This window comes from Sorex fumeus, unplaced genomic scaffold, assembly GCF_029834395.1.
Source record: "Sorex fumeus unplaced genomic scaffold, SorFum_2.1 ptg000265l, whole genome shotgun sequence".
NCBI classification, from domain to species: domain Eukaryota; kingdom Metazoa; phylum Chordata; class Mammalia; order Eulipotyphla; family Soricidae; genus Sorex; species Sorex fumeus.
This window is the reverse complement of record NW_026606322.1, coordinates 30,004,118-30,017,126: the sequence shown is the minus strand read 5'-3', so window position 1 is coordinate 30,017,126 and position 13,009 is coordinate 30,004,118.

Here is a 13,009-nt window from a genome sequence, read left to right as displayed (position 1 = left end):
CTCCTCTTCATTTTTTAGAGCTTGAAAAGGATAGGTATTGATTCTTCTTTGAAAGTTTGGTAGAATTTACTAGTGAATCTGTTGGGTTTTGTTTCTGTTTGGGGTCACTCTGATTGTCCTTGCGGTTACTCTGAGCTTTGTGCTTGTGGTCATTCCCTGCAAAGCTTGGCAGGGGGCAAAACATGTAGTGCCTGGGAATGAACCTGGAACTCGCACATGCTAAATATAGTACCCAACTCATTGAGCTGTCTCCAAGGCTCTTGGAGATTAGATTTTGGGGAAGTCTTTGAGTATTACTTACGTGTTTTTACTTGTGATAAGTCCTTTCTTTTTTTTTAACTGTGATTTATTGAATATGAGGGATCAATGGGTGCCAGGGGATCGCACGCAAGGCAAGAGTCTCTACCCATTGTACTATTACTCCAGTGCCATGGTAAGTCTTTTCAAATCTTCTTTTTCTTCATGATTCAGGCTTTAGATGTTTTGAAGAATTCATCCCTTTCCTCTATGTTGTCCAATTTGTTCCCATATATTCATAATACTATCTTACAGCCTTTTGTCTTTCTTTTTCTTCCTTTTGTTTCTGATTTTCGTCTTTGTGAGTGCAAATAAAGTAGTCAATTTGGAGGAGGAAAGTGGAGTCATTTCTTTTTGATGACCCACGAACAGGGAGCACCTTATGACAGAGTTGTAACATGCTGAGTCAGCATGCCCTTGTTGAATATTTCCAGTTAACTTTTACTTCACGCAAATGGTCAGCATTTATGTGCATTAAGTGAAATAATCATGAGGTGTGACAACCATGTCATTGCTAGCAAGTCTATTTTGTTCAGATAACCATATTTGTTTTTTTCTGATCTTTTGCATTTGTTTCCTTAACTCTGCTTCATTTATTCCTACTCTCATTTTTATTAGTTCCTTCTTTCTATAGATTTATGACTTTATTTTCTTCTTTTAGATGCAAGGTCATATTTTTATTATTTTTTTACACCTTGATGATTTTAATGATTAATAACTAATAAAGTTTGATTATGAGATCCCAGTGGTGCAAAAGCATATTAATTAAGATGAAAGGTTTTAATTAAGGAAACCATTAGTCAGCTATTACAACAGTCAGAAATAAGATAATAAGGGCCCAGGTCAAGGTGCTCTCGATGAAGGGATACAAAGGCACATGAGGAAAATAGTAAGAGTCTATGTCATTTTGTTAGCTTTATAAACTACTCCAGAAGTGCTGGTGTGGTACACCCAGGAAACCACATCTGGGAATTCTCTGTATTGAGGGGAGTATCAACGTATTTTAAACAGTGTACTTCATATAATCCAGCAATTCCACTCATTGGTAGCTATCCCAAGAATACGAAAATATTCAGAAATATGTTTGCAAATTTATTCTCATTGAAACATGATTTACATTAGTCAGACTTGGAAACCTGCTAAATTTTTTTTATCATTTTGATTTTTTCATTTGTTTGTTTTGGAATCATACTTTGCAGTGCTCACTCAGGGTTTGCCTCTGGCTCTGTGCTCAAGGATCTGACTCTGCACTCAGGAACTATATGTGGTGCCAGGGATTAAACTGGGTCATCAGCATGCAATGCAAGTGCCTTACTCGCTTACTATCAATCCAGTCCCCTAACAAGTTTTTTTTTTTTTGCTTTTTGGATCACACTCAGCAATGCTCAGGGGGTACTCCTGGCTCTGCACTCAGGAATTACTCCTGGCGGTGCTTGGAGGACCATATGGGATGCCAGGGATTGAACCCAGGTGAGCCGCATGCAAGGCAAACTCCCTACCCGCTGTGCTATCACTCTGACCCCCCCTTCCTAGCAACTCTTAATTTAAATTTTGTATCAGGTAGAATTAAGTATGGGTAAATCCAACACAACAGTTCTATGATTACTATTATTAGCTACATATACAAGTTGGATCAATATATTGAATATATTGAATTTATATAAGCTCAGATAAAAATATCAAATACATTGAAAAGGGCCACATGAAAATGTTAGATAGGCTATGATTGAGTGAATTCTTTTTAATTTTTTTCATATACAATAACTTCTTAGAATACAAAGATTGGCTACAACTTGACAGCCAAAGGAAGCAAATTTTATTAAAAATTAGACAAATCAAATTTTATATTTATACCCTGAAGCATGACTTTAGAGAAGATAGTTAACCAGATTCCAGTCCTTCAAGATATAGTTGGGAAAAACTTGAAGATACATTCTAAGTTGTTTTCTACTCTTCTTGGACACAAAATATATTATCATATTTAAAGCTCAGATGAAAGCTACAGTAAAGAAATCAGGTTAAGTTTCTCTCATCCAGAATTTTTTATATTTATCTGGAATATTTTGAAGAGGGGAGAGGAGAGAAAATAAAAAATATTTTATTTAAACAATTCAGAATTCATGCTCCAAGAGTTCTAGCACACTGCAAAAACACTCTCCATGAAATAATTGTTTTGAGGAAATGGTTATAGTTAGGTACATGAGTCAAATAAAGAATGAGATATATTAATCGTATCAACTGACCTGGAGTCATTACTTTAACCTAGAAATACAAAAATATGCCCAGAAATGAAAAAGCAAACAAAGATGAAAAATGAAAATGCTGACTTTCAAAAAAGATTCAGGAAAATAGTCTCATCTTTCAACATTATGCAAATTTTTAATAATATGCAAACTTGGATCTGTGTGAATATCATCTGAATTCTTGGCACTGTCACACAGAACAGTGCAGGAACAATATTGCAGAAATACAGATTTCAGAGTGTAAACAAAAATGATGGTAAAAATACAGAATTGACTCTAAACCCTTCAGTGACTTCCAGTTCTAGGGCAAAGTTCTAGATCCTTAGAAGCAACTGTAGCCATGATTTCTGGAACAAAATTTTCACATTCAAAGCCATAAACCTCAAAAGAGGGGTTTTCAGACCTAGAACTATAATGCAGGAAAGAAGATACCAATGACGGATAACAATGAAAGTTGCTGCATCTTCCTAGTTTCCTAGAGCAGAACTCCAGGGCTCAAGACCCTTAAGAATCAATCGTCTGATTCTCAGAGAAAGAGTTTCAACTCTAAGTGACAAAATGGAAAAGTAAGGTGAAAAGGGAGGAAGAAATTCCTCTACTTACTCTCACCCTCTACCTAGGGACTTTTATATTCTTTCTCTTTTTTACAAGTATGGCCTCACCTAACGAACTTCCCTTTTCAACCTGCATACGCATAGATTCGAAATTTCTTTTGCCCACTTTTACTATTTCCTGGCTCATTAAGAAATGTTATTTATATTGCAAAAGAGTTAAAGCACTTCCAAAATATCATGTGAAATATATACTGTGTTTTTAAAGCCAGTAAATGTTAAGTTAGTAAACTCATGCTCCTTTTATATGTATCAAGGAACTACCCTTTTTTTTTTTTTTTTGGCTGGAGGGAGAGCACAGCAGGTAGGGCGATTGCCTTGTGCACAGCCGCCCGGCCTAACCGGGTTCAATTCCTCCGCCCCTCTTGGAGAGCCTGACAAGCTACCGAGAGTATCTCGCCCGCACAGCAAAGCCTGGCAAGCTACCCGTGACGTATTCAATATGCCAAACACACTAACAACAAGTCTCATGATGGAGATGTTACTGGGCTCGCTCAAGCAAAGTGATGAACACCAGGAGGTCAGTGCTACGGTGCAGTGCTACCCTTTTTTTACTATTATTTTCTTCCTCATATATGTATTGTTGTCAACACATAATACTTTGTATTATTCACAGTCTCTGAAACATAACATTGATTTGTGAGAGACATATGTCATTTTCTTTCCAGTCATTAAGTGAAACATGCAGAATTTGGTCATGATATAAATTTCAATAAATATAATCAAACCTAAGCCTTAACACACAGGAAAATCTGTTCTAACAGTGTAGGCTACATGGCAGAATAAATACTTGTCATTAGACCACGACTACCTAGAGGTTTGGCAGATGGGAGTAGGGAGGGAGAAATTGTCCAATTACTATCAGATGTTCAATAAATATTAGCAGAAAAAGGATTGGCTGATCAAATGACTTAAACTGTGAAGTCACTGTTGTGTGCCCTGATTTAAGTGCATAAACGACAGCTCAGTGTTGTTACAAATCCTCTTATCATTATGTGCGTTGCGGTGACCTTAAGCATATTTTTTCTCAGTGCGATATGCAAAGTTAGGGGATAAGGGGAAAAAAATAAAGCTATCAAATAAGAAGTAAAAGAAGGGAAGGAGTAGGAGGAGAATCTAATCATGATTCTAAACCATCAATTTTCCTCTCATGACCTTGAAGAAACCAGTCATCAGCTTTGAAAAATCACTCACTTGATAGGTTCTTCACAGAAATCAGTTATCTTGGTAGAAAAAAAAAAGATTCAAAAAACTTCTAAAATATTAAAGATTTTTGGTTATTTTGCAATGACATTTATTTTGTATTTGAATATCACAGCTCGGCCTGAAAGGCCCAAATTCCCCATCAAAATATTACACAGCCCAGTCAGCACTATTTGCTCATAAATGTAGTTTGCCTTTTCAATTACCACTGCACCAGAAATATGGGCAGCCTCCAAGAATTTCATCAAGAGCCACTCAGATAAAACATAGCCCCAACATGTTAATTTAGCAGCACATATGGAACTCTGGAAGTTGGCAAAATAACTTTGAATCAAAGAAGAATGTGAATAGCCAGTCTATCTGACCCTTTAGATTATAGAATGGAGAAAATGTAGCAATTTAATGATCCATCAAATTTTATGGATACTTCTATTTTTCTTAAGATTCATGTAATTGTCTTTGTCTTTTCCTTCTAATTTTTACATTAGGAAAAAAGTTCTCCATCTTGTTGGGGGAGTTTCTCTGAGTTATCTAGCACCTCTTTTCCTCCTTTTTAGGATAACACTGTTCTGTCCTTCCTGCATAGCCCCAGGTAGTTTAGGTATATTGGGTTGCTCCCATCACAGTGCTCCCATTCCTCTGTGTTTATTTGTAACTTCTTTCTTGGTGCTCTGTTGACTTGTGAATATTGCTTTTCTCTTCTCCCTATGTCCTTTGCATAGTTTATTCAGAGCAATGGCAAGCTACCGAGAGTATTTCGCCCGCATGGCAAAGCCTGGCAAGCTACCTGTGACATATTCGATATGCCAAACACAGTAACAACAAGTCTCACAATGGAGATGTTACTGGGCCCACTTGAGCAAATCGATGAACAACAGGAGGACGGTCCTTTTTGTATGGACACAAGAAGACAGTATATGCTATGCTTTTGTTATGTGACTCTCAGTGATATTTTCCTCCTGGGCATCTGTTCTCTCACTTAAGCCTCAGCTGCCCTTTCTTCCTAGCGCCCCCAAAAGCAGGGTACCGACGAGGGACTGGATGGAACCAGGGCAAGCGGTAAGCTATGTGCTACCATGGCATCGAGATGGGCCTGGCCAAAGTGCCATAATGCTTAACTATAAGTTTAGAGCTTGTTTATGGACCAAATGCTGTCATGATCCAAAAAGTAATAACTAGATTTGGATCCTGCTAGGGTTAGGAGTGATTAATCTGACCTGAGCACTGTAGTCTGAGTCTGTGGCAGGAGAGCTGCCCTACAAGCCTCAATGTTATCTCTTACTGTGTCTATACAAAAATAACTAGTATTGAGATGTTGATAGAGTTATTGGACTTAGGAAAGGGAAAAAAAACACCTTAGGAGGTATTTTGCCCTTGGGCAGTCAGGAAGGACTTTGGAATACATTTTAGGTGGAGTTCCCTTTGAACTTGGTGGGCCCTCAGGAAGGGCTTTCTTATGTTGATTTTGCTACCTGACTCGGTGCAGTGTGGGCCCAGAGTGCTGGGGAGTTGGAGAGACAAGAGAGTTGGAGAGAGAGAGAGAGAGAGAGAGAGAGAGAGAGAGAGAGAGAGAGAGCAGGGCAGCATGATGGAGTGTGGAGAGACTAGCAAGGGGGTCATAGAGAGAAGAATGCAGAAGAAGAATACAGGAGCAGGCACGTGGAGAGAAAGAGAGCCCAGGCTGCGACCTGGAGTGCAGAGAAATGAGCGGGAGAGACTGGAGAAGACAGGAATGAGGGGCAGTGTGAGACTAGAATGGGGGGCTCAGAGAGACTGGGGCAGGTGCGTGGGGAGAATGGAATAAATGGTAACTGATCGATCAACAGGTTTGGCTCATTTTGCCCACTGTATGCCCCATGGCCCAGGCCGCCCCAGCTGGGCGAGCAACCTGGAGCCCCCCAGAACCTGGGCGGCCAGGGGAAGAGCCGTCGGGGTCACCCCCTGACTGCCCACAGAGATTTTATACACTCCTTAATATTTATCAGAATGCCTTTCACAGGATGGTGGTCTCACTAGATGCTTTGAAATAAAAGGGTTTTAGGGTTTAAAAAAATATGTTGGTAGGTAGATGAATAAGTGGAAGAAAAGATGGATGGGAAGCTAGGTAGAGAAAAAGAAAAGAACATTTGAATAGTAGGTCTCGATTTGCTCAAGCGGGCCCAGTAACGTCTCCATTGGAGACTTTGTTGTTACTGTTTTTGGCATATCGAATATACTCTCGTTAGCTTGCCAGACTCTCCGAGAGGGGTGGAGGAATCGAACTCGGGTCGGCCATGTTGGCTGCGTGCAAGGCAAACGCCCTACTGCTGTGCTATCGCTCCAGCCTGAAACAGAAGTTTATAGTACACCATGACAGTATTAAAAATACTTAGAGAAAGAAGAAAAAAATGCTAAAAATCTATAGTTTGCTACAATGCTGAGTGAGGGTTAGGAGAGAACCTTGGGACATTGGTGAAAAAACACTGGTAAGGGATTTGTTGGAGTATAGTATCCAACAAACATAGTGTCCAACAAACCTTCTACAGAATTTTTACAGATAAAATGCAAGATTTTGGTTACATTTGAATTTGAGATCAATATCAAAATTTTACTATGTCCCAAATACGTCTCTCAAATAGGACATAGACATGCTAAAAATAAAATTTTATTATTTTATTTATTTAACTCTTTTATTTATTGACATATTTCTTTGTTTCATTTAGGCAACATGGTTTACAAAGCTTTTAATAAGAGAGTTTGGGGTATTCAAAATTGCATCTCTAAGCCTACTACCACTGTCAGCATCTCTCCAGTGATGAAAAGTTCCCTTTCTCTCCCCACCTAGTCTCCTTTGCAAACTAATTTTTAAAAATTAACTATTAAAGCCAAATCATGAGAATTGGGGGCAAAGAAAGGGATGAGAAGGTAGACTGGCACTAACATAAGCATTCAGAGGTCTTGGTGGTTCAGAGGTAAGTTATATACATATATCAAAATCATAAGAGTCAACACTGTTATAAACAGGTGACCCAAACTTTAACAAGTAAATTGAAAGAACAATTATTTTAAATAGCCAAAACTAGCCTAAGTGAGAACTGGATACAATAGAGGGTGGTGAAAACTAGCATTGTTGTCCTGAGATGATAAAGAGAAGTTGTTGCCTGTGAGGTGAAGGCAGTAGAATCTTGCCCTAGAACAAACCAGTATGCAGATGGTCCATTGTAGGACCGCTTACCTCTCTGCACCTTCATATGCAACAAGGGCTTTTGACAGTCATGTCAAACAGGACAGGACAGATATCAAGAGGAGTTGGTCAGATCTTTGGTTAGTTAGCTACCTAAGTCATGCAGAGCGCAACTCTCAATATTTTTCCAAAATTTGTTCTCTTTTGATCTTATTTATTTCCTGTACTACTTCCCCTGTTCTACTGGTTGGCCCCTAGTTTCCTGCTCTGGTATCCCACATATGCAGTTTTCATCTAAGGGCACTTTGGAATATCCTAGTGCCCACAGGAGGCCATAGGCTTCTTTATAAAGCAGTTTCTAAAACCCAAGTGCCCAAGAACAGATGATTGGTTAAAGAAACTTTGGTACATCTGCACAATGGAGTACTATGCAGCTGTTAGAAAAGATGAAGTCATGAAATTTACATACAAGTAGTACTACATGGAAAATATCATGCTAAGCGAAATGAGTCAGAAAAGAGAGGGACAGACATAGAAAGACTGCATTCATCTGGGGAATCTGTCACTGTCCTCCCGTTGTTCATCAATTTGCTCCAGTGGGCCTAGTAAAGTCTCCATCGTGAGACTTGTTGTTACTGTCTTTGGCATATTGAATATGTCACGGGTAGCTTGCCAGGCTTTGGCGTGCAAGCGAGATACTCTTGGTAGCTTGCCAGGCTCTCCGAGAGAGACAAAGGAATAAAGTAACAAATTGGGAGACTAACACCCAAGAATAGCCGAGATAAGTACCAGGAGGTTCAGCCCATGGCTTGGAGGCCAGCCGCACATGCTGAGGGAGAAGGCAGCTCTGATAGAGAGGGGAGCACCAAGTAAAGGGTGCTGGGAGAACCCTCCCAGGATGAGAGATGCATGCTGAAAATAGACTATAGACCGAACATGATAGCCACTCAATGCCTCTTTTGCAAACCACAGCACCCAAAAGGAGAGAGAGAACAAAAGGGAATGCCCTGCCACAGGGGTGGGATGGGGACGTGGGGGGATGGGAGGGATGCTGAGAGCACTGGAGGTGGGGAATGGACACCGGTGGAGGGTTGGGTACTCAATCATTGTATAACTAAAACCCAAGCACAAAAATTTGTAAGGTCAACAACTGTACCACATGGAGTTTCACTAATAAAAAATTTTAAAAAATAAAAAAAGAAGCAGTTTCTAGGGGTCCAAAGTGATAACACAGCAGATAGGGCGTTTGCCGTGCACGCAGCCGACGTGAGTTCGATTCCCAGCATCCCATATGGTCCCCCGAACACCGCCAAGAGTAATTCCTGAGTGCAGAGCCAGGGGAGGAGGAGGAGCAGGAAAGAGGAGGAAGGAGGAAGGAGGAAGAAGGAGGAAGGAGGAAGGAGGAGGAGGAGGAGAATATCTGATTAGTGTTATCTATATGTTAATGTAAAAGAAAAAATAGTTCTCAATTGGAGCCATTTTGTATGTCTATTACTGTGTTTATTGGCCAAGAAAATCATTTCTATGCATGCCCCATCCATTAAATATAGGAGTTGTCTAAATTAATCTCTAAAGTCTCTCCAGCAGCAACATTTGACAAAATATATTATTACACAATGAAACTAGGTGTCAGATTAGAGAACTAGATCAAATTAAGATAATATCATACAGATTATGCTCATCATGTAGTTAAGTTTCACTTACGGAGCTACTGACTAGTCATTTCTCATTTTACTTCAAATTAGGAATATCCAAATTAGTCTCAATCCTTGCAACCATTAATAGGATTATCTTTACTCAAAGGAGCACAGAGTATTCGTATATCAACTGTTGCCTTTAAGTAATTTCCTTGTGATACAGTGGCAGTGGAAGGGTAGAGCTATAGATAAACTACTTAATCTAAGATTAATCTCATTATTTTTTAATGAATCACCCTGAGACAGTTACAGACTTACAAACTTTCATTATTGCATTTCAGTCATACAATGATCGAGTACCCATCCCTCCACCAGTGCCCATTCTCCACCACCAATGTTCCCAGTATCCCTCCTGCCCCACCCCCACCCCTGCCTCTGTGGCAGGCACATTCCTGCCACATTCTGGAAAGAAATAGAAGAAAAAAAGGAATAACAATAAAAGTGCTCTCCTCACAGCCACCTACTCCCATATAAGGGGAAAAATCGGAAATAGTTCTTATGCCTCCACAGCAATAAGGAAAGTCACTGAGGACAGAAGTTTCTCCCACATGCACATGGCCATGAAAATGCTAAGGAAAGCTTGGATGACAGGAAACAGCTGAGATATAGATCCAGTATTAGGTTATCGGAGCAGTAAGCCTGAGCAACGAAACATGGATGACTAGGTCCTTTCAGCTAGACAGAATCCAGAACACTGAAGATGAGAACAATGTAGGGGCAAGACCAGATCATCATACACTGGAGGCAATCAGCATGTGTTAATCCAGATCAGAGAGAGAGAGAGAGACAGAAGTGACATAGATGGTGACCCTGAACCCCTCTGTTTAAACTGTAAAATAAACTTACTTTTAAGCATCTGAGTTTTGTCTGCAAATATTTCATACAATTCTCAAGGGCCCGCTAGCATAGAAAACATGCACTTTCAAACCAATTCTTCTTTTTTTATCAGATAATTTTGTATTTTTTCTTCTTATATTTATTTATTGAATCACTGTGGGAAAAGTTATAAAACTTTCAGGTTTAAGTCTCGGTCATACAATGATCAAACATCTCTCCCTTCACCGGTACTCATTTTTCACCACCAAGAACCCCAATATACCCCCCTCCCACCCCTCCCAATGCCTGTGAGGCAGATGATTTCTACTTAACTCTTCTCTACATTGATTGCATTATTTCGACAAAAGATGCACCATTATTGTTTAGAATTCCCCCCCCCCCCCCCCCCCAGCAATCACAATTGCTGAAAAGGCATTGTGAAATACTTTGTTTTCTATAGCTGGTTATGAGAATCATATAATGATTTTGGATTTCTGCAAAGAGCCAGATAATTGTGAGATTGGTTTCTGTGCATCTGGTGTTATGGCTGTGCCAGAGAGCCACTCGTGGGGGGCAACTCATGACCTCTGTAGGGTGTGAAGGATGAGCCGGTACCACCCCCCCTTCCCATAAGACTGCATTTGCCCTGTCACCGCCAGCTCATACCTGGCTTTCCAATAAGCTCTGAGGCAGCAGCCACCTTGCTGCTGGCGGAGGGGTGGGGGAGCGGGGCAAGGGGGAGGCAGAAGGGAGCAACACCCTTTCCCTGCCAGGGAGGCATGGCACCGTAGTTTAACGCACGGTCCATTCACTTTTCTGCCACAAGCTGCCGGGCTCTGGATTAAGTTCTTTTGCCTCTGGAGCCATGGAGAGCTACTTGTGGGGGCAACTTGTGACCTCGGTAGGGCGTGAAGGACTAACTGGTACTGCCCCCCTTCCCATGAGACTGCAGTTGACCTGTCACCGCTGGCTCATACTGGCTTTCCAGTAAGCTTTGAGGAGGCAGCCACCTTGTATGCGGTCCGGATGCATTTCTACCAAAAGCCGCTGGGTTTTGAGATTTATTTTGAATCTCTGGGGCCACGGCCGTTAGTCAGCTTAATCAGGAGCCAGAGAGGCCGTTTGTAGGTGGCAACTCGGGGTCTTGTTGGGATTGGAAGGAAAGTGCTGGTTCCACCCCCATCCCACGAGGCCCCACGTGTCTCATCACCTGACTGTTCAGTGGCCTCTGGAGGATGGTGGTCACTGGGCCACCAGGGGGAACAGGCCAAGGCACGAAACCGATTCCCACCTGGAGTGGCCCAGCACCAGTAACCTACTGCAGGAATAAGACACATTTCTGCCAAAAGCCTTTGGGTTCCAAGATTCATTTCTGAGTCTCTGAGATTATGGCCGTTAAGCAGTTTGATCAGGAACCAGAGAGGCCATGCCTCCAATTATATAACTGAGCCGGAGGTGGTTTGTAGGTGTGTCTCCCACATACCTAACTTGGCCGTTTACTTACTTGGTAAACTTTGCCCCAAGTTTTTTGGGTCTGGCCAAAGGCACAGCAGCAATTTTGGGGTATCTGAAAGTCTGACAGTGCCATCAAACTGCTGATGCACTCGCCTCACAGGTACAGATTGACCTGCTGGCGGAACCATACCCCCGTCAAACCAATTCTTGCATTTGAAAAAGTAAAGGCTCCTAGAAAGATCATTTCTTAAATGTCATAAGCAACTCCTAAATATATTAGCATATAATATATTTATATTTTTCCAACTATATTAGAACAATGAATATATTTCAATTCATTCAAAATGTAGATCATGGCTACCAAAAATAAGGTCCTAAATAAGGTTCCTAAAATAAGGTCCCTTTGGTATATAGATGGAAATAGACATCTATTGATATTATGTGTATGATCGGTGGTATAACTTAAGGCCTCATAGGTTCTCTACCTTTAACCCAAATCCCTGGCTAGGAGATAGAAATCTAATTCAGATTCATCTACCTTTCTCAATGATCCTACTATAAATTAGATTTTGATGTACTGAAGAAACAGACATTCTGCTCACAAAACTCAATTTCTCTTCCTCTTTCTCCTACCTCCGAACCATTGGAACTTATTCCTTACACTTAAGTAGAGTCACATGATTGGCTAAGGAAAAGGGTGCAGGAGTGGGGTACCCCACTTCCAAGGCTGGCATATAAAAACACCCACTTGTAATCCCTCATCTACTCACCCTTTTGTAGCCCCATGCATAATTATATGTTGAAGCCAGAAGTAGAGAATGCCCATGACATCACTCTTGGTTGTGCTTGGGAGACTGTGAGATGGATAGAGATAAAAATCCAAGGCCTCCTACATGTTAAGCATGCTGTCTAGCCCATAAGCTATCTCTCCAGTGCCAGTAAGAAAAGTTTTAAGGTATAGTCACTTTGTTTTCTAATGAGTTCTATGTCCATGTATTAGCATTTACTATGAGAAAAAAAAAAAGAAAAAGCATGCACTGAGTATTGAATGGATTATTTCTCAACATGATTTTTTGTCTCCCAACAATCTCTCACCTCTTTGTAAATTTCTAGTTATGGAAATCTAACCAGCAAAATATACTGAAATGTAGATCATGACTACCAAAATTTAATTAGTCTGTCTTCTTCCACAGAGGAATTCAAAGGAAATATGGTTATAAGTAGAATTGTTCTTGAAATGAATCTAGTTAGGCTTTCCAAATCCACAAAAGGTACAATATGTCAGTACCTACCTTACAAAGAGTCCAGAAAGTTCAGTTATTTACACCTTTTCTAGGAAAAAAAAATAATTATTTTAAAATAGTTTGAAACAATTAGTTTCTTTAGGATTTAAATACATCTATTTCAAGAGAAATCAAGAAGCATGTGGTGGTGAATTCTATGTGTCAACTTGGACAGGACAATATTTAGTCAACAGTGAGTGTCCAGATATTCGATCAATCCAGATGTTTCTAAGATAGTGTT